The sequence below is a fragment of the Phascolarctos cinereus genome, unplaced genomic scaffold (genome assembly GCF_003287225.1).
Source record: "Phascolarctos cinereus isolate Bilbo 61053 unplaced genomic scaffold, phaCin_HiC Scaffold_9;HRSCAF=440, whole genome shotgun sequence".
In the NCBI taxonomy this organism is placed as follows: Eukaryota; Metazoa; Chordata; class Mammalia; order Diprotodontia; family Phascolarctidae; genus Phascolarctos; species Phascolarctos cinereus.
The window spans coordinates 230,935,109-230,956,005 of NW_027556402.1; the positions used below are offsets into that span (position 1 = coordinate 230,935,109).

The 20,897-nt window shown below is 40.2% G+C and overlaps 1 protein-coding gene and 1 pseudogene across 1 annotated transcript in view; one reads left to right on the top strand and one right to left on the bottom strand.

The window, feature by feature from the left end:
* Positions 1-20,897, top strand: part of KIAA1549L (KIAA1549 like) — a 310,713-nt gene that overhangs the window by 75,343 nt on the left and 214,473 nt on the right.
* LOC110192634 (glyceraldehyde-3-phosphate dehydrogenase pseudogene) lies at positions 5,083-6,307 on the bottom strand (annotated as a pseudogene).

Sequence of the window (20,897 nt, forward strand, 5' to 3'; positions counted from 1 at the left end):
CATTGTGCTGTGCTGTCCTGCTCACCTGCAGGATATGTACTCTGTTTTCATATGGTTAAAGCACTCGTTATTTTGGCTTTGCCCAAAGTGCTCATTAGACAGTGCCTGAAAAAGACCTTTGTTTCACTCTTACCCACTTTGGTCCATTCTTTCATTGGCTTCAGCAGCTGTTTTGTCAGTTTCTACTGTTCCCACCCTACCCCTCATGTGTTACGCACAATCATTTGTTCATCATCTGGGGCCCAAGGGGCTCCACTTTTTCTCAAAGGTCTTCTACTCTGGGTTTAAGCAGATCTGGGACTTCGGTTTGGTCCTGAAGCAAACTGACCTCCAAACATATTGGAAGGGTCAGGCTTTTTCCCTGGTTCACAATTCAAGGAATACTTGGGAAAATCTCTTATACAAAGCTTAGCTATGACTCATAAGAACAGTTAGCATTTATAGAGTACTTTAAGGTTTATAAACATTTTACATAAATCTCATTTCAGTTTCAACCCCCCCCTTGGAGGTGGGTGCTATTATTATCCCCATTTTACAGATGAAAAATTTGAGGCAGAGATTAAATGACTTACCCAGGGTCATGTGGCTAGTAAGTGACCAGAGCTGGATTTGAACTGAGCTCTTCCTGGCTCCAGGTCCAGTGCTTTATCTTGTTGTTGCTTAGCTGTTTTTCAATCATGTCTGACTCTTTATGACCCCATTTAGGGTTTTCTTGGGAAAGAGACTGGAGAGGTTTGCCATTTCCTTCTCTAGCTCATTTTACAGATGAGGAAACTGAGGCAAACAGGGTTAAGTGACTTGCCCAGGGTGACACAGTTAATACGTATCTGAGACCAGATATGAACTCAGGTCTTCCTGATGCCAGGCTTGGCTCTCTGTCTACTTGGCCACCTAGCTGTCCTAGTGCTTTATCTTGATTACCTGGCTGCAATAGACTCATATCTAGGGTCCTCTCTGAAACTGATTAATAAGGTTCTTTCTAGAAAGGTAGTTACTATATGTACAATCATCTTTTTTTATGGTACTGTATTAGGGAAATTCTTGTTTTGTTCTGTGAACTGAAAATAAGATAAATTAAAAACAAACAAACTAACAAAAAAGGTACATACTATGCAAAACAGTAATGTAAAGTAGAATTTAGCTGTATATTTTCTCTACTATGAAAGAAATACTTAAAACATAAAAGACTCAGAGGCATGTATTAATAAATACTTAAAACTATAAACTATTATACTCTCTTGGTAGTTAGGAAGGACTTCTGGGAGATCTTGGCAACCTAGAACATTGGATTGAATCTAAAAAGAGGAAATTTAACAGGGATCAATGTAAAATTTTCCCCTTGGGTTCAAATAATCAATTTCATAAGTCCACCATGAAAAGTTAGGGCAAAGGTAGCATTTTGTCTAGAAAGGATGTTGAGAATTTCATGGACTGCTGCTAGCTCAGGGTGTGATAAGGGAATTTAAAAGGTTAATACTGCTTGGGGCTGTGTTGAGAGCCAGAAGCTAGTGGCAGAGAGGAAGTGATTGTCTCATTCTTCTCTGCCTTGGACAATACCTCATGTGAGGTGTATTCTGAGAAGTGCAGTTTAGAAGTGATGTTAATAAACTTGAGAATGTCCAGGAAAGGATGTCTGGAACAGTGAGGGGTCTAGAGTCCGTGTGACATGAGGATTGACTGAAGGAACCAGGGATGCTTAGCCTGGAGAAGAGAAGGTTGTTGGGGGAGGAGAGAGAGTGCAGGGGGGAAAGAGACATGATAATTATCTTAATTTCCTTCAAAGACCATTTATGGAAAAGGGATTACACTTGTGGATAATGTAGGTCCATTGGGAAGGGATTTGCCACTCCAGTGAACACAAACTCATTTTCCTTCTGGGGCACTACAAGTGTTTAATGTTATAGCATAAGCGGAGTAGACTGCAGTCACTGGAGTGACTCTGCGTGAAGATAGGACTTAAAAGTTTTGTTGAGGGCAATAGTAAATCCTTTATGTTTTATCTGTGTCTTCCATGGGGTGAAATCAAGGTTGATCTATGCCATTTTACCTTATTACCATAATTGCTTGGGAAGTTGAAGGCCCTATTTCTTTCATCTGTAGAGGTCTTGACAATGGAACGAGCTCATCCTCATTGGAGGTCTTCAGAGAGAAGCTGGAGGACCACTTGTCAGCTGCATAGTAGGGCAATTCTTTTTCAAGCCCAGGTTGAATCAGATGACCACTTTGGTCCCTTCCAACCTCGAAATTGTGGAATTTTGTGAAATCTGCTTTCCTTCCTGCTCGGTAGTTATCCATGGGTATTTGCCTTGAGTGAATGACTATTTGCCAAGCTACCTAAAATGATGAGGGGTAATGAGACATTTGTAGCTTAGTGTTAGCTCAAGGTTTCCCACTGATCCCCAACTCATACCTAAACATAATAGAAAATCTCATTAAATCACAACCTTGAAAACTCTTATCCCAAAGATGAATCAGGAAGAGAGGCAAGAAATCTCCTGCTGCTTGTGTGGAGACTGAACAAGCACAGACCTTGAAAATACCTGTGTTGTCGATTTGGTTCATGGACAGTCTAAAAGTGGTTCTGCTGTGGGCAGATTTGGGAATAATTTACCGTGAAGCAGGTTATACTGCTCTCCTTCTTGACTCTATAGTTTTTCAGGGAAAAACCAAGAAAAACTTATACCACCAGACCAAGGATTCTTGCAAAAACAAAGATGCTTTTGTTTTAGGGAACAGTCCATCAAGCTAAACACCTGTTCTGTGCTGGGCACTGGGAATAGAATGCCATGAACAAAATGGTCTCATCTCCAAGGAGTTTACATCCTATTGGAGAAAGATGAGCGACATATATACAGGGTAATTATAAGGGGATTTTGGTGAAGGGGGGGCATTAGCAGCTCAGGGCCATCAAGGAGGTGACATGAGAGCTGAGCTTTGAAGGAATCCTAAGAGGCAGAGAGAGAGAGAGAGAGAGAGAGAGAGAGAGAGAGAGAGAGAGAGAGAGAGAGAGAGAGAGAGAGAGGATTGCAGGAAGGGGAAACAACGTATGCAAAGGTATGGTATGGAGATGGGACATGAAAGAATAGCAAGATGGAAGTCAAAGTTCAGAAAAGGAAATAATGTTTAATAAGAATGGAAAAATGATTTGGAGCCAGGTTATGAAGGACTATTAATCAATCAATTCATAAGCATTCATTAAGTGTTTACTATGAAAAAGCAAACACAATCCCTGCCCTCCAAGAGCTTACATTCAAAAGGGAGAGATACTATGAATATTAATTGGTGTATAGGAAGGGAACAAACACTGATTAAGCACCTCCTGTGTTCCAGGTCCTATGCTAAGTGCCTTACAACTCTCATTTCATTTGTTCCTCACAGTAATCCTGGGAGGTAGGGGCCATTATTATCCCCATTTTGTAGCTGAGGAAACTGTACAGTTTCATCTGAAGAAAAGATCTAGGATCAGGAGACATGAGAGCTGTCTTCCAGCACTTGATGGACTGTTACGTGGAAGGGGGGTGGAAGGTACTTTTTCTCAACTTTCCAAATTCCCTTCAGGGTCAAGCTTGGTCATAATAATTGTGTATATAGAGTTTCATTTTTATCGTTATTAGCTCGCTAGACTGCGCCTTCTTGAGAGCAGGGACTGGCTTTGCCCTGTTTCTTTGTACCCCCAGTGCTTAGCATATAGTAGGTGCTTAGAAAATGCTAACTGACTGGTTGTTTTCTTGCCATTTAAATTGTTGTCATTATGGTGTGCTTTGCTTACCTCCAAAGGGAAGAAGTAGGAGCAATAGGTGCAAATTGTAGAGAGGAAGATTTAGGGAAAATGTCCTTACAATTAAGGCTATACTGAAGTAGAATAGGGGCCACTAGGGGGTGCCATAGTGCGCAGAGGGCCAGGCATGGAGTCAGGAAGACTCATCTTCTTGAGTTCAAATCTAGCCTCAGACACTTACTAGCTGTGTGACCCTGGGCAAGTCACTTCATCCTGTTTGCCTCAGTTTCCTCATCTGTAAAATGAGCTGGAGAAGGCAATGGCAAACCATTCAAGTGTCTTTGTCAAGAAAATCCCAAATGAGGTCATGAAGTGTTGGACACAACTGAAACAACTGGACAACAAAAATTATTAGGAAGTTATATATGAAGCCTACATTTTAGTCTTTCCAACTTCCAATCAGTGCTCCAAGTTCTTCCCTCTGAGGTCAATCAGAACAAATTCAATCTTTCTGCCACATACCAGCCTTTCAGACACTTGAAGCTTTCTCTCCTGTGTCCCCCCCCTCCCCATACCCCTACCAACTGCTTTTCTTTTCTCTGGGTCAAATGTCCCTAGTTCCCAAGTTCTGGGCTTGGTATCGGGAAGACCTGTGTTTAGATAGAAAAAAAGTAGCAAGAATGCTAAAAGGTAAAATGAGCTATAGGCTTGCAAGGAATGCCAAGAGAGTTCCCAAGGGATTTATCCCTACCCCTGCATTGTTTAACATTGTTGTCAGTGACCCGAATGAAGGCAAAGATGACAAGCATATTAAGTTAACTGATGCTATTAAGCTAGGAGGGTTAGCTAATACATTTGGATGACTGTCGGTGTCCAAAGAGATTTCAACAAACAAGAATGATGGGGTAGATATGGCTCGATACCCATCATTTGGAAAAGATCCGGGAGTTTTAGTGGATTGTAAGCTCAATATGAGTCAACAGTGCAACATGACAGCCAAAAAAAGAAACCAACCCAAATCCAATTTTAGGTTGTATTAGGAAGGGCCTATTGTCCTGAAGAGGGCAGCTAGGTGGCCCAGTGGATAGAGCACTGGGCCTGGACTCAGGAAGACTTATCTTCATGAATTCAAAACTGGCCTCAGAACACTTAATAGCTATGTGACTCTGGGCAAGTCATTTAACCCTGTTTGCATCAGTTTCCTTATCTGTAAAATAAGCTGGAGAAGTAATGGCAAACTACTCTAGTATCTTGGCCAAGAAAACCTAAAAGAGGTTATGAAGAGTTAGGCATGAAGCAAGAATGACTAAAACAAATGTGTCCTTAAGTAGGGACTAAAATCTCTTTGTATTTGGTTTTTGCGCTGAATATGGTGAGTTTATTGGTGGTATATATGATAGGACTCCATGCTATATATAGTCACAAGGACTATGAATGGGACATGAGATCCCCAGTATAGGGAACTAGGTTAGGGGTATGAGCTGTCTAGTGGTAGAACTCTTCTTTTGGCTGGAGATTCATGGCCTTCCACTTTACTCTTTGGAGGCCACGTAGACTATGAGGTCTACTACATGGTTTTTATAACCATACTCATTGTTATACCAGGAAATAAGCTTGACAAAATGGTCTTTGAGGGCAATACCAGCACCAACATCAAAGGCTAAAGAGTGGGTCTCACTGTTAGAAGTCACAGGATACAACCTGGTCCTCTGTGTAGCCCAAGATGCCCTTCAAGGGTCCCTTTGATGCTTGCTTCACCACTTTCTTGGTATCATCATCATATTTGGCAGGTTCCTCCAGGCAGCAGGTCAGATCCACAACAGATACATTGGGAGTTGGAACACAGAAGGCCATGCCTGCGAGCTTCCCATTGGCTCAGGTATGACCTTGCCCACAGCTTTAGCAGCACTAGTAGAAGCAGGGAGGATGTTTTGGGCAGCACCACACCCATCATGCCACAGCTTGCCAGGGGAGCCATCTGTTGTCTTCTGGGTAGCCATAACATCATGGACTGTGGTGATGAGTCCATCCACAATGCCAAAGTTGTCATGATTGATCTTGGCCAAGGGACCCAAGCAGGAGGCATTACTGACAATCTTAAAGGAATTATTGTATTTCCCATGGCTCACTCCCATCACTATATATAGAGGCCTCAGCAGAAGGGGCAAAGATAGCTCTACCCTTCAAAAGAACCTTGGCCTTTTCTATGGTGCTAAAGCTACTACTGGACTTTACTACATATTCAGCTCTATTATCTTCTCTTTTAATATTGGTAGGATCATGCTCTTGATGACTTTCCCACTGATCACCAGCTTTCCATCCTCAGCCTTGACAGTGCCCTTAAACTTGCCATGGGTGAAATCATGTAAACCATGTAGTTGATGTCAACTCTGCCTGAGATGAATGCAGCTCTGGTTGCCAGGCATCCAATATGACCAAATCCATTGATTCTGACCTCCATTATCTTGTCTCAGGGATGCAGCTGGCACTGAGATTGGGAAGAACTGAGAGTCCCTCTCTGTCCTTTGACCTTGTCACCCTGCATCTGAAATATTTAAGAAGGATGTCGACAAATTGAAGAGTATATTATAGAACGTGACCATAGTTGGTGATGGGCCTTGAGATCCTGCCATATGAGGAATGAATGCCATGTTGCCCTCTCCTTCTCATCTCTCTAATGCCAACCTCCTTAAAATGCTCCTCAGACTTTTAAATTCCCATCCTGGAAGCAGTTCTATTCAATCAGAGCTCGCCCAGGTGATATTTCTGTGCTGCAAAGTCCCTGCACAGGCTTCTGGGAAATGTAGTTTGTTCATTTCCCTCCAGTGACTGAGGGTCTTTCTCAGTCCTAAGCATTGTGGTCACATGGCATCCGTCCACAGACACTCCTCTGTATCTGCAAAACCGACCTGGTTCTTTGGACTATTGTTTGGTCTCTCTTCTTTCAGCCAAGTTTGATTCACTTTGAATTGGCACGAGGAAAAAAATACCCCCAAACACTCTAATTTCGATAACCTCATTTATACTCTAGTTTTTGCATTATTTTGGAGCAGCCAAAAAAGTCATTCAGAAACGTGGCAGTTTGCAGAGCTAATTATAGATTCCCTTGTTTTCTGAATGCACAGATGGTTGCGGTAAAAACCACAGAGGAAAGGGAGCTGCCTGTTAATTTCACGGTAGCCGTTAGTTGCCTGGCCCTCGCTTAGCACTCTAGAAAATTCTGCTAGACATCTTCTTGGCAAGCTCCAACAGCAGTCTCCAAAAGCAGAGCCAGAGAGGGGGATGTGTGGGTCAGAATTTCCAGGGTGCATTTCAGGAAGTAGATGTTTCATCCCAGAGATTTTAGAGTAGGGGTCCCAACAGCTACAACAATGAGCATGGCTTTGACATCGTTCGCAGAGAATCTTAGTCTGCCATCCAGCTAGAGGTGAAGATCTGTGAATGAGGATAGCGATTATGAGTAACATCCCTTGGGGCAAATGTGTGAATTATGTTACTACCAGGCTAAAAAACTATTCGCTGCTCTCCTACCACCTTCAGAATAAAGTCAGCTCCTTAGGCTGGCATGCAAAGGTCTCTGCTTTGTGGCCCCACCTGCATCACCAGACTTTGCTCTCACTATCTCAAACTAACCAAATTAGACTACTTGTCATTCTTCATATTTTCCCACCTCCCTATCTTTACCCATGCTGTCCCCTCTTCTTGGACTCCCTTCCTCTTAATTTCTGCTTTTTGAAATCTTACCTAGTCTTCAAGGCTCACTTTCAATACCACCTTCTCCATAAAGCTGTCCTTGATTCCCCCAACTGCCTATGACTTCCTAATTCTCAGAATCATCATATCTTTTAGTTCAGGTAGCATGGTATAATGGGTTTTTGTTTCTTTAAAAAAAATTATTTCATTTTTCAATCAATGAGCATTGATTTCTTCCTTATCCATCCTCTCCCACTAAAAGGAAAGAAAAACAAAACCCTTGCAACAAATATGAATAATAAAGCAAAGCAAATTCCTACACGAATCATGTCCAAAAATATATTGTCTCATTCTGCATCTTAAATCTGTCACCTCTCTGTCGGGAAGTTCAGCATAGTTCATCTTCAGTCCTCTGGAATCACGGTTAGTAATTGTATTGATCAGTTCTTGTCTTTCAAAGTTCTCTGGCCATCTTGTTATTCTATAAATTGCTCTGGTTCTGCCCACTTCATTCTGTGTCAGTTCAGACAAGTCTTCCCATCCTTTTCATCCTTTCTTATGGTGCAGTAATATTCTATTCCATTCATATATCATAGTGTGGTTAGCTGTTCCCCAGCTGGTGTTGTTCAGTCATTTTTCAGTCATGTCTGACTCTCTCTGACCCAATTTGGGGTTTTCTTGGCAAAGATAGTGGAGTGGCCTGTTATTTCATTCTCCAGCTCATTTTTCCAGATGAGGAAACTGAGGCAAACAGGGTTAAGTGACTTGCCCAGGTAGGAAGTGTTTGAGGCTAGATTTGAACTCGGAAGATGAATTTTCCTGACTTCACACTGGACACGTTCTCCGCTGTGCCACCTAGCTGCCCCCATAATAAAAATATCTAATGTCATAAAGCACTTTACATATGTGATAGGAGGACTGGCCAGAAGGGGCCCAGTCCTCAGAGCATGGTCTCTGTTTTCTTTCCTGGTAAGTTGCGTACAGCACTGTGTGTATCCCCCATTGCCTAGAGCTAATCCAACACATGGAGCTTTGGGAACCAGTTTCTGCCATGATGCCTCAGTAGTGCTGTGTGATGATGAAAAGCCTTCTAGCTGGCTTCAGGGCCAGATTGATGACTGAGTAGAGGCTAGGTTGGCACTAAGCATGCATTCAAGGTTCCAGGGGATGAGCTCTCACCCTCTTTCCTGGAAGCCTGGGAGCTTCAAGTTAGGGGAAGGGCTGTTTCCCTCAGAATTGGTGCATCCAGGCCCCTCCTCATCCATCCTTGTCGATGAGTGGGACACCTGAGTCAGTCATCATTACATGAGGACAACTCCTGAGGCAGGCTATGCCCTTGGACTTGGTAAGGAGAGCAGGGGAGAGTTCTTGTTCTGTACATCCAATTGGCATCCGATTGGTTCCCAACTGGCTTTGATATCATAAGCAAATAGGTGGTAGGAATTGGCCAGTGAGGCCCCAGCTGCACAAATGTGACACATCTAGAGCAGAGGCAGTCTGCCAAAAATAACTCAGAGACCCAGGTGTGAGGGTGTGTGCCCTGGAGTACACTAAGGCTGAAGGATCGCTTGAGTTTAGGAGTTCTAGCTGTAGTAGGGCTGAAGTTGATAAGGGCAGTTAGGTGGTGCAGTAGATAAAGCACTGGGCCTGGAGATAGGAAGATTCATCTTCTGGAGTTCAAATGTGGCCTCAGACACTTACTGACTCTGTGATCCTGGGAAAATCACTTAACCCTGTTTGCCTCAGTTCCCTCATCTGTAAAATGAGCTGGAGAAGAAAATGGCGAACCACTCCAGTATCTTTACCAAGAAAACCCCAAATGGGGTCACAAAGAGTTGGACACGACTGAAACAACTAAATGACAAAAGCCGATTAGGTATCTGCAGTAGGTCTGACACCAAATTGGTGATCCCCTTGGTAGTAGGAGCCAGTAGACTACCTAAGTAAGGATGAACTGGCCTAGGTTGGAACCTTAGCAGGTCAGTACTCCCATGCTGATGAGCAATAGGATTGGACCTGTGAGTGGCCAGCCTGGGTGAGCTAGGGAGAGACAATCTCAAAAAAGAAAAGAAGGGAAAAGAAGAGAGAAGAGAAGGGAAGGGAAGAGAGCAGGCTCAGAGAATGCCCTCCAAACAGAAGTCTTTTGGATTATTACAGTGATTAATGTATGTATTTGTTGATGGATTAATGATTGGCATTATTTAAGAATTACCAATTATTATTCAGGAGAAGAGGTGGATTGTGGTGGATAGAGGGCCAGCACAGCCAGGGGGTAGAATGATGGGCTTGGTGTCAGGAAGAGTTGAGTTCAAATTTTGTATCAGATACTTATTAGCTTAACCTGTCTCAGCCTCAGTTTCCTCAGTTATAAAATAAGTTGGACTAGATGCCTCTAAGGTCCCTCCCACTTAGAAACCTATGACCTTATGATCTTTGGATTCAATAAGACCTGGATTCAGATCACACTTCTGACCCATTCTGGTTATTGTCACTTACTCAACTCTTAGTACCCTAGGCAACACTCTAAGGCTAGATATTGGAGACAAATCCCCAGTTGACATCAGTAGAGGGAAAGCTGTATCAAGGAAGGGACTTTGTACACTAGGGAGTTCCCATTCTAAAAAAAAAAATGGTTCTGAACACAAGTCCAAAACAAACAAACAAATTGAGAAGTATGGACAGCACATGATAGTGTCTTAAGAAGGAACAAAAGGTATAGAGATAGTCTCTGGCTTGGTCATTGAGGGTTGCCATGAAGGATCATTCTGTGTGAAATGAGCACCTTCCACACTGCAGTAATCAAGCTATTAGTGGAGTATGCAGTGATGATCGCCAAAGACACACAGATTCTAAAATCCAAGATGGCGGCCGGGAGGGAATAAGCATTTCTAGAGCACCCACTGTGTGCCAGCAGCTGCTGTGCTAAGGGCATTTACAGATATTATTTCCTTCAAACCTCAAAGGTTGTCTCTGGGCCTGATTCGAGGGAACTAATTGGTGCTTTGTTCCAGCTTTAGAATGGGCCATGTCAGAAACAAGGAAAGCAAAGTCATGGGGATTTGGGAAAACCACAGAGTCCAAAAAGGACAGCTGGAATGTGGGAGGCAGGACTAGAGGAGTGTTGGGCTTTTAAGCAATGCATTTATTACTTGGGTTGCTTTTTATAGCCTTAATCTCCCTTGTTATGATTGCAGTTACCAGCTGCTGGGAGATTGGGTTTTTTTTAATGGACCATATTTATAGTCAGTGATTTGGGTGCTGGGGACAACATTATTTCTATAGCAGAGGGCCACGTGTAACAATAGCTTTAGAAGTTTGGGGCTTGGTGGGCTTCTGCCAGACCCTGATATTTGAACCATTGTTCAGAGGGAGTTCTTAAACCTGTATCGTCTCCACCTCACTTGGAAAGGAAAGAATCCTTCTCCTGAGCTGTCAGCAGGAGTACAAGTTGGTTGGTTTGTTTTCTTTTTTTGAAATTTTATTAATTTATTTTGATTTATCAACAATCACTTCCATATGCTTTTGAGTTTTAAATTTTTCTCCCCCTTCCTCCCCACCACCCTCCCCAAGACGGCGCACAATCTGATACAGGCTATACATTTACATTCCTGTTAAACATATTTTCACATTAGTGAAGTTGTAAGTAAAAATTAAAACTAATAGGAGGAACCATTAGAAAGAGAAAACAAAACTCAACAGAAGAAAAAAAAATGATAGGATTCAACTTCCATAGTTCTTTCTTTGGATGTGGACAGCATTTTCCATCCGAGGCCTCTGGAGATGTCTTAGATCCTTGTATGCTGAGAAGGGTTCAGTTTACAATATTAGTCATGCACAATGTGGCTGTTATTGTGTACAAAGTCCTCTTGGTTCTGCTCACTTCACTCAGCATCAGACCATAAAGTCTTTCCAGGTTTTTCTGAAGTCAGCCTGTTCATCATTTCTTATAGCACAATAGTATTCCATTACATTCATATACCACAACTTGCTCAGCCATTCCCCAATTGATGGGCATCCTCTCAATTTCCAATTCTTTGCCACCACAAAAAGAGCTGCTATGAATATTTTTGTACATGTGGGTCCTTTTCCCATTTGTTTGATCTCTTTGGGATATAGCCCTAGAAGTGCTATTGCTGGATCAAAGGGTATGCACATTTTTGTAGCCCTTTGGGCATAGTTCCAAATTGTTCTCCAAAATGGTTGGATCATTTCACAACTCCACCAACAATGTATTAGTGTTCCAATTTTCCCACATCTTCTCCAACATTTATCATTTTCCTGTTTTGTCATGTTGGCCAATCTGATAGGTGTGATGTGGTACCTCAGAGTTGTTTTGATTTGCATTTCTCTAATCAATAATGATTTAGAGCATTTTTTCATATGACTATAGATGGCTTTAATTTCTTCATCTGAGAACTGTCTGTTCATATCCTTTGACCATTTATCAATTGAGAAATGACTTGTGTTCTTATAAATTTGTCTTAATTCTCTATATATTTTAGAAATGAGGCTGGTTGTAAAAATTCTTTCCCAATTTTCTACCTTCCTTCTAATCTTAGTTGCATTGGCTTTGTTTGTGCAAAATCTTTTCAATTTAATGTAATCAAAATTATCCATTTTGCTTTTCATAATGTTCTCTATCTCCTGTTTGGTCATGAATTCTTCTGTTCTCCATAGATCTGATAGGTAAACTATTCCTTGTTCTCCCAGTTTACTTATGGTATCAGCCTTTATATCTAAGTCATGAACCCATTTTGACTTTATTTTGGTATATGGTGTGAGATTTGGGTCTATGCCTAGTTTCTGCCATACTCTTTTCCAGTTTTCCCAGCAGTTTTTTTCAAAGAGTGGGTTCTTATCCCAGAAGCTGGGGTCTTTGGGTTTATCAAATAATAGATTACTATAGTCATTGACTACTGTGTCTTGCATATTTAACCTATTCCACTGATCCCCCTCTATTTCTTAGCCAGTACCAAGCAGTTTTGATGATTGCTGCTTTATAATACAATTTAAGATCTGGAATTGCTAGGCCACCTTCCCCTGCATTTCTTTTCATTAGTTCCTTTGATATTCTGGACTTTTTGTTTTTCCAAATGAATCTTATTATTTTTTCTAACTCTATAAAATAATTTTTGGTAGTTTGATTGGTATGGCACTGAATAAGTAAATTAGCTTAGGTAGGATTGTCATTTTTATTATATTAGCTGGCCTACCCATGAGCAACTGATGTTTTTCCAGTTATTTAGATCTGATTTTATTTGTGTGAAAAGTGTTTTGTAATTGTGTTCATAGAGTTCCTGGGTTTGTTTCAGGAGGTAGACTCCTAAATATTTTATAATGTCTACAGTAAGTTTAAATGGGATTTCTCTTTCTATCTCTTGCTGTTGGGCTTTGTTGGTAATATATAGAAATGCTGATGATTTATGTGGGTTTATTTTATAGCCTGCAACTTTGCTAAAGTTGTTTATTATTTCAAGTAGTTTTTTACTTGATTCTCTAGGATTCTCTAAGTATATCATCATATCATCTGCAAAGAGTGATAGCTTTGTTTCTTCTTTGCCTATTCTAATGCCTTCAATTTCTTTTTCTTCTCTTATTGCTAAAGCTAAGGTTTCCAGTACAATATTGAATAACAGTGGTGATAATGGACACCCCGATCTTATTGGAAATGCTTCTAGCCTGTCCCCATTACATATAATGCTTGCTGAAGGTTTTAGATAGATGCTATTTATTATTTTAAGGAAGACTCCATTTATACCTATGCTTTCTAGTGTTTTTAATAGGAATGGGTGTTGTATTTTATCAAAAGCTTTTTCTGCATCTATTGAGATGATCATGTGGTTTCTGTTGGTTTTGGTGTTGATATGCTCAATGATGCTGATAGTTTTCCTAATATTGAACCAACCCTGCATTCCTGGTATAAATCCTACCTGGTCATAGTGTATTATTCTTGTGATAAGTTGCTGCAATCTATTTGCTAGTATTTTGTTTAAAATTTTTGCATCTATATTCATTAGAGAAATTGGTCTATAATTTTCTTTCTCTATTTTGACTCTTCCTGGTTTAGGTATCAACACCATATTTGTATCATAAAAAGAATTTGGTAAGACTCCTTCTTCACCTATTTTCCCAAATAGTCTATATAGTATTGGAATTAATTGTTCTTTAAATGTTTGATAGAATTCGCATGTAAATCCATCTGGCCCTGGAGATTTTTTCCTAGGGAGTTCATCAATGGCTTGTTCAATTTCTTTTTCTGAGATGGGGTTATTTAAGTATTTTACTTCCTCTTCTGTTAATCTGGGCAATTTATATTTTTGTAAATATGTATCCATTTCACTAAGATTGTCAAATTTGTTGGCATATAGTTGGGCAAAATAATTCCTAATTATTGTTTTAATTTCCTCTTCCTTGGTGGTAGCTTCACCCTTTTCATTCTTGATACTAGTAATTTGGTTTTCTTCTTTCTTTTTTTAAAATTAAATTAACCAAAGGTTTATCTATTTTATTGTTTTTTCATAAAACCAGCTCTTAGTTTTATTTATTAGTTCAATAGTTTTCTTAATTTCAATTTTTAATTTTTCCTTTTTTTCAATATTTCTAATTTGGTGTTTAGTTGAGGATTTTTAATTTGTTCTTTTTCTAGTTTTTTTAGTTGTATGCCCAATTCATTGATCTCCTCTTTTTCTATTTTATTTATGTAAGCATTTAGAGATATAAAACTTCCCCTAAGAACTGCTTTGCTGCATCCCATGTTTTGGTATGTTGTCTCATTATTGTCATTCTCTTGAATGAAATTATTGATTGTTTCTATGATTTGTTGTTTGACCCAATCATTTTTTAGGATTAGATTATTTAGTTTCCAATTATTTTTTAGTCTATCTTTCCATGGCCCTTTATTACATATAATTTTTATTGCATCATGATCTGAAAAGGATGCATTTAATATTTCTGCCTTTCTGCATTGGATTGTGAGGTTTTTATGCCCTAGTACATGGTCAATTTTTGTGTATGTGCCATGTACTGAGAAAAAAGTATATTCCTTTCTATCCCCATTCAGTTTTCTCCAGAGGTCTATCATACCTAACTTTTCTAATGTTCTATTCACCTCCTTAACTTCTTTCTTGTTTATTTTGTGGTTAGATTATCTAGTGAGAGAGGGGAGGTTCAGGTCCCCCACTAGTATAGTTTTGCTGTCTATTTCTTCCTGTAACTCCCTGAACTTCTCCTGTAAGAATTTGGATGCTATACCATTGGTGCATGTATGTTTAGTAATGATATTACTTCATTGTCTATGGTGCCTTTTAGCAGGATGTAGTTTCCTTCCTTATCTCTTTTGATTAGATCTATTTTTGCTTTTGCTTTGTCTGAGATCAGGATTGCTACCCCTGCTTTTTCTACTTCAGCTGAAGCATAATATATTCTGCTCCAGCCTTTTACCTTTACCCTGTGTCACTCTTTTTCAAATGTGTTTCCTGTAAACAACATATTGTAGGATTATGGTTTTTAATCCATTCTGCAATCCGTTTCCATTTTATGGGAGAGTTCATCCCATTCACATTCACAGTTATGATTACTATCTGTGTCTTTTTCTCCATCCTTTCCCCCCATTTATGCTTTTCTTTCTCCTTTTTCCTTTCTCCCCCTTCACTAGTGTTTTGCTTTTGACCACCGCCTCCTTCAGTCCCTCCCTTTTATTATCCCTTTCCCTTTTCTTCCCCTTTACTCTTACTGCTTCTTCCCTCCCTTCTTTCCCCCTCCCTTTTCTTTCCCCTTTTCCCTCCTACTGCCTATAGGGCAAGTTAGATTTCTATACCTAACTGATTATGTTATGCCCTTCTTGAGCCAAATCTGATGAGAGTAAGGTTCAAACAATGCTCCCCCCCTTCTTTCCCTCTGCTGTAATAGGATTTGTGTTTTTCCTGTAATGTAATTTACCCTTGTCTGCCTCCTCCTTTCTCAGTACATTTTCTAAGATCAGATTGATCCACTTATTTGGATCCATTTAACCCACTTGATTAGATTTTTTTTATCATTACATCAAAGTCAACTAATATCCACCCTCTTTATGTATACTCCTTTAACATGGTGTAATAACAATACAGTTCTCAAGGTTGCAAGTGTCATATTCCCTTGTAGGGTTTAAACACCCCCTTATTAACAACATATTGTATCTTTCTGTCCCATTTACCTTTTTATGTCTTCTTGAGTCCTGTACTTGAAGATCAAATTTTTTGTTGAGCTCTGGTCTTTTTATCAGGAAAGTTTGGAAGTCTCCTATTTTTGAATATCCATCTCCTCCCTTGAAAAATGATGCTCATTTTTGCTGGGTAATTGATCCTTGGCTGCATTCCAAGCTCCTTTGCCTTAGAATATCATGTTCCACCCTGCGTCTTTTAATGTAGAAGCTGCAAGGTCCTGTGTAATCCTGACTGTGGTTCCATGATATTTAAATTGTTTCTTTCTGGCTGCTTGCAGCACCTTCTCTTTCATCTGGTAATTTTGGAATTTTGCTATTATATTCCTTGGGTTGTCAATTTGGGATCTCTTTCAGGTGGTGATCGGTGGATTCTTTCTATGGTTATTTTCCCTTCTGGTTCTAGGACTTCAGGCAGTTTTCCTTTATGATTTCCTGAAAGATACTGTCCAGGCTCTTTTTTTCATCATGATTTTCAGGTAGTCCAATAATTTTTAAATTGTCTCTCCTGATCGATTTTCCAGGTGGTTGTTTTACTGATGAGGTATTTTACATTTTCATCTTTTTTCATTTTTTTGTTTCTGTTTGACTGATTCTTGCTCTCTCATAGAGACATTAGTTTCCATTTGTCCAATTCTAGTTTTTAACAGATTGTTTTCTTCTGTTAGTTTTTGTACTTCCTTCTTCAGTTGGCCAATTGTTTTTTAGGGACTTGTTTTCTTCAGTGTATTTTTTTCCAATTGGCCAATTGTATTTTTGAAGGACTCTTCTACCTCTCTCATTTGACTATTAAAATCCTTCTTGAGCTCTTCTAAGAAGGCTTTTTGGGCTTCAGACCAGTTCATATTCCCTTTTGTTGTTGCAGATGGGTTTGTTGACAATGTTGTCCTCTTCAGAATTTCTGTCTTGATCTTCACTCTTCTCATAATATGAATCTATGGTATGTTTCTTTTTACTCATGGTGTTTCTTTATTCCCTGGTCTTTAAACAGATTGAGCTCTCCTGCTGGGGAACAGAGGGCAGTGACCCAAGCTTCTTGTGTTGGGAACCTAGGTCTTGGTCACTGGCTTTGTGTGCTGGGGCCTCTTCTGTTGGCAATTGGAGGCTGTAGGGTTCTAGCAGCTTACCTCTTGTTGGGCTGGAATCAGCAAGGCTGGAACTTTCAGACAATTCTGGGTTGCCTGTTTTTCCTTTCCTTTAGCTGGAGTCAGGAAGGGCTGAGTTGGAATCCTGCCTCAGACATGTACTAGCTGTGTGAGCCTGGGTAAGTGACCTAACTTCTGTCTGCTTCAGTATCCTCAGCTGTAAAGTGAGGATAATAACAGCCCCTACCTCACAGAGTTGTGAGAATTAAATGAGAAAACATTACATATAATGTGCTTAAGATGGCCTCTGGCACATAGTAGGTGCTGATTAAGTGCTTGCTTCCTTCTTTCCTAGTGGGTTTGCCTTTACTAGAAGTCTTCGTGTAAGATCTGGATGACCCCTTTTATGGAGGTCATAGACAGAATTCTTGTGGGATGGGATGGACTAGCTGATCTCTGAGGTCCCTCCTAATATACAGATTGGGGTCTGTGTCACCCTCTCTTACAAAGTCACCTTCATGGATTCATAGAAGCATAGAATGGTTAGAGTTGGAAGGGACTTTATGGGTCATTTTGTTGTTCAGTCATTTTCAATTGTGTCCAACTCTTTGTGACTCTATTTGGGGTTTTCTTGGCAAAGATACTACAGTGGTTTCCTGTTTCCTTTTCCAGCTCATTTTACAGTTGAGGAAACTGAGGCAAAGAGGGTGAAGTGACTTGCCCAGGTTCATACAACTAGTAAGTGTCTGAAGTTGGATTTGAACTCAGCAAGATGGGTCTTCCTGCCTCCAAGCCCAGCATTCCATCCACTGCACCACCTAGCTGCCTCCTTACAGATCATGGAATTATAATATTTCGAGATGGAAGAGACCTTGGAAATCATTTGGTCCAACCCTCTCATTTTGAAGATGAAGGAACTAAACCCCTGTAAGGTTCAGTGATTTACCCAAGGCCACACGATTGGTATTATCAGAGTCAGGATTAGAACTCAGGTTTCCTGACTCTAAATCCAGGGCTTTTTCATTGTATTAATCATTTTGAACCACTTAGAGCTTTCATCTAATTTAAAATGTCCCCTTCCTTAGTCTGCATCTTACTCTAATTGGAGTCATGGGATTTAGCCCTGGAAGGGACATTAGAGACCATCTTTGGCACAACCTTCTCACTTTATTGGGGCAGAAATTGGAAACCCAAGAGATGCCTTGCCTTGCCTGGTGTCTCACGGGTGCAGAAACCTAACCCAGCTCCTCTGACTCTCCGTGAACAGTGCATTCCTTTGGGCTGTCTCCCTAGTACTTGGCTGCTGAGAATTAGTCCTGAGACTTGTAGAATGGATTACTTTTTGTCACTGTGACAGGAGAAAGGATTTCCCAGATCAGTGACCCAAAGAACGTGGAGGATGGTTAGGATTTATAGCTTTTGTTACTGAGCATCCATCAGTTTCTTCCCTTGTTCCATTTGTAGAAAGAGCTTACTGTGACAGAAAGATAGATTTAAGGCTGGAAGGGACCGCAGAGGCTGAGTCCAACTCCCTCTTCTTACAGATGAGGAAACTGAGGCCCAATGGGGTTAAGAGGCTGCCTCAGATTTGTACTAAAAAGCTTTTAAGGCAGGATCTGAATCCAGGTGTTTTTCGTGTTCTAAGTCCAGTGCTCTATCCATTGTACTACCCAGCTTCCATTATTGGTATTATATACATATGGTATTATTATATACATATATGTGCTGTATTATATACATACACATATTATATAAACATATACACACATATATTATATACACATATACACATATTATAGACACATATATATTTTATACATATACATATACTAGCCCTGTTGCCCTGGATAGCAGAGTGTGTTATAGATTATAGGAACACTTGTGTATCTATAGGGACAATGAAAACAATCAGCTTAATAAAAAAACGATCTTTCACTTACATCCTTCTGCAAATAAATCAATCAAGAGATAAATCCTTCTTAAACCATTGCATTTTTTTGTTTTTCATGAAAAGACTGATGCGGGCAGAGATGTACAGGCAAGTGCTTTGTGAGTCTTAAGGCGCCATGATACTATTTGACGTGGATGATAATTATTATTATTTGTCACTAAGGAAAATGGAATTCTGGGTGTATAAGACAATTGTCTTTTTATCGATTTGGGGTTTAGACTTTTTTAGATTTATTTAGTCCCTCTTTTCTGAAGAGGAATCAGTCCTAGCTCAGGCAGTAATACAGAATTAATCATTATGTCTGGAGAAAAATTAAGTACAAATTCCTATAGTCTACTCCTGTAGTAAGGTATGTTATAATTGTCAATAATGATAATAACTATTCACATCTACAGAGTGCCTTGAAATTTATACATGCTGTCTTTCCAATAGCTCTGTAGGGTAAGTAGTGCAAATATTGTAATCCTTGTTTTATAGTTAGGCAATTTCATGGTGTAGTGAGTGGACAGAAGGCCAGCCCTCATTGTCAAGAAGACCTGGGTTCAAGTCTGTCTCTGGTGCATCCTTGTTGTAAGGCCTTAGGACAGTCATTTGAACTCTCAGGATCCACAGAAACCTTTCTAAAAATTAGAAGTTACAGAAGAGATGCAGATGAGCTGCTGGTCCACACTGGCAGAAAGAACTCCCATACTGGGACTTCCCCATGCCATTTAAATCACAGGTCCATAAAAAAAGGAATAAAGTAATTTACAGTTGAGGAAATAAAGTGACTTCCCTATAGCCACATAGATAGCAAGAGTTAAAGCTGGGACTGCAACTGAAATATGTAAAATGAGGGAGTTGGATTCAGTGGCCTCCAAAGACCCTTCCAGTTCCAAAGCTATGATCCCAAGATGCTGACTCCAAAGCCTTTGCTTCTGAAAAGCTTTATGTATTTGAACAATGGAGGTCAAGCTGATTGGAGTAGGGTTAAGTATGTCTTTAATCAACTGCTATATCTTGCCCTTGAGCAGCTCATTATAACTTTCTGAATTTTCACATTGAAAAATTGAAAAGCAAGAGTCCTTCTCATGTACAGGACCTTTTATACTGTCGGATCTGAGCCACCTTTCTCTTTCGCATAACTGACGAATAACAAGACACTGTGGGTTAGCGGGCTCCAATCATGGCCTTGTAGTCCAAGGAGATCTGGGTTCAATCCTAGCCTCTAATATTTATTAGAGGTGTGACAGCAGACAAGTCATTTAGCCTCCCGAGTCTTGGCTTCTTTTCCTGTCAAGTTGGGATGAGAGTATACAGAGAAGGGTCCTTGGGATGGGGTAAAGCCATTAGCTCTTGGCATATGACAGTCAGTCAAAGGAACTGGTGATGTTGAGTCTGAAGAAAAGAGACATGGAGGAAACTGAAGGCTTTCTTCAAAGTTTTGGAGAGCTGCCTGGTGTTTGGTCCCACCAGGAAAAGTCTTGGTCTTGATGTCAGGGAAAATTTCCTTAGCATTGGAGATATCCCAAAGTGGAATGGGCTGCCCCGGAAGGTGGGAGGTGGTGGGTTCCTCCCATTGGTGGTCTTCAAGCAAAAGCTGGATGACCACTTGTCAGGTATATTATAAAATGGATTTTGGGGGTTTTAGGTAGGGCTAGATGGCCAGAGGTCCCTTTCAACGGGGAAATTCTGTGTTTCTGGTAATACCCACTTCCCGGGGCTGTAGCCAGTTTCGAGGTGAGATAATGTATATAAAGTACTTTGCAAACTTTAAAGTATTTAATCATAATCATAGCTAGCATTTATATAGCACTTCAGGGTTTATGAAGTGCTTTACAGATATTATACCATTTTATCCTCAAAACAACCCTGAGAGGAAGGTTCTATTATTATCTCCATTTTGCAGATGAGGAAACTGAGGCTGAGAGAGATTTAGTGACTTGCCCAGGGTCACACAGCTGAGTGTCTAAGATTACATTTTAACTCAGGTCTTCTTAACCCCAGGTCTGGCACTCTATCCACTGTACTCCCTAACAGCATACTCCTCCTGCTGCTGCTGCTAGCTAACATTTACATAGCGCTTAAGACTTACAAAGCTTGTTATCTGCATTTTCTCATTTGATTCTCATAACATCCCCAGGAGGAAGGTGTTATTATTATACCTATTATTATATAACAATATATCATATATAATAACTTGTTATTACAGATGAGAAAACTGAGACAGGAAGATAGAGGTTAAATGACTTGTTCAGAGTCGCACAGCTAGTA